General features: G+C 41.7%; 1 pseudogene across 1 annotated transcript; it reads right to left on the bottom strand.

The window, feature by feature from the left end:
- Positions 1–429: 429 nt before the first annotated feature.
- LOC105507260 lies at positions 430–1,605 on the bottom strand (annotated as a pseudogene). The gene has a single exon (XR_001001066.1). The product of XR_001001066.1 is annotated as an immunoglobulin-binding protein 1 pseudogene (transcript).
- Positions 1,606–1,881: the final 276 nt, after the last annotated feature.

Here is a 1,881-nt window from a genome sequence, read left to right as displayed (position 1 = left end):
AGTTTTTCAAAAACCCTTTCAATGGCTGCATATTATTCAATCATATGTGTTTAATAGGAGACTATTTAATTCCCCTCTTATAAAATTTTACATTTTTTCTACTTTTTATAATTAATATCATTGTCAAGATATCCTTATATGTAACTATCAGTCAATAACATTGACTTCTTTTCATAACAGGCTACTAGAAGTTGAATCACTGGATCAAGGAATACAAGTATTATAATGTTCTTGATACATCGTTCCAAATTGATTTTCACGAGGATTGTATGAGTAAGCAATACTACCAATCTAAAAGAGGGCTTTTTTTTACTACACTTTTACCAGTCCTGGACAATATAACATTTTTACTTTTATCATTAATGATTCTGTATTTACTTCTTCAAGGAGGAGGCAAAAAAGTTTTTTTTTTTTTTTTTCACTCTTAATCACTTAACACTTTATTGAATGCAAAGCAAGATTTAGCATCTTTGCCTTCATTGTACAGAGCTGAAGTGGGAGCCCAGGGAGGGGAGGACTGCATGGTTTTTCTTGGCGGGGGAGTTGTGCACCCTGCAGTCCTTCGTGTTGTGGGAAGATCAGCCCATGTTCTGTCGGTTGCCATAGCCTCTAGGATGGGTGTCCTTCCAGTCATCCCACTCCCGGGCTCTGTGGAGTGTTTGTTCATCATCCTCTTCCTCCTTTTCTTCTTGTTCTTCCTGTTGCTGAGCTGCTTTTCTGAATTCCTCTGGTGTTGCCTTGGCTATTCCCTGATCCGGTAATGCTCCATATTTCCGATGTTGCTCATACCAGTCACTCACTGTCATAGTTGCCAGACTTGGATAACCAGCTCCAAATACTTTGGCTTGGGCCGTGTTCCGAGTGAGAATAAAGGTTTTCACTGGAGGCCTGTCTTGGCGAGATGAGTTAGAAGTTGATGCCTCTCTTGAAGAGTCTCTTTCTCTCAGGATCTTTATTTCCTGGTCAATGCTCTCAATCTCTTCTAAACTGATATCAATCCACCTCTGAAGGTGAAGATGATAATATTCACGAACACGCTCATCATCTGCTTGACCACTTTCCACAGCAGATTTCATTGCAGACAACCTATGTTCCAACTCCTTCTTCTGCTTGTATCTCTCTATTTTAGCCTGTCTTTGAGATGCCATAGCAACGAGGCTAGGATAAGCCATGGAAGAATTGGCAGTGTGATTTTCAGCTGAGTTGTTCTTGGTTTTGGGCAGCTCAAACTCTGCCACACGATAGCAATGGCACCGAGTTAAGTAGTTCATAAAGTGTTCTCGAGCCCGCTGCAAATGATCTAGACGCTTGCTGGGGCTGACTTGTTTCATGGTGAGGGCTCCTTGAAACGCTGGCACCAACAGGTACTTCAGGTCGGTGGAAGCAATCTCTTCCAAATCTTCATTACGGCTGAACAAGTCGAGCTGCGATAACATTTCGGCAGCCTTCTCAAGGAGGTCCAGGCCCTTGAACACCTTCTCCTGGACTATCCGGGAACCGGCAGGTTCAGTCGCTACTTCTACTTCGTCCAGTAACTGTTTGCCCGTTTCGAACAGCTCCGGGAGCCGTGGCAGCAGTAACTCGTCCTCAGCAGCCATCTTGGGAAGAGAGCGCAAAATAGTTTTGAATTATCTTAAGTTAAAACGTCAAACAGCACTTAAGGTTTTAATTTCCATGAAATTTCTTCCGGATGATTCCTCAACTAGACAGAGAAATTGAAAATTGACTATTTAAATCAACTTCAATTTACTCTTATTGTCCAATCAAATTCAACCTAACACCAAACACAAACTGAAAAGAAAGCCTACTTTTTAGGTATATCCTATAAAGAAGGGGAAAAGTTCCCTGTGGTTCTGAGGAAGAACAGTCTCACTTCCTGGT

The sequence above is a fragment of the Colobus angolensis genome, unplaced genomic scaffold (genome assembly GCF_000951035.1).
Source record: "Colobus angolensis palliatus isolate OR3802 unplaced genomic scaffold, Cang.pa_1.0 Scaffold147, whole genome shotgun sequence".
Classification (NCBI taxonomy): domain Eukaryota; kingdom Metazoa; phylum Chordata; class Mammalia; order Primates; family Cercopithecidae; genus Colobus; species Colobus angolensis.
This window is presented reverse-complemented; position numbering and strand designations above follow the sequence as displayed.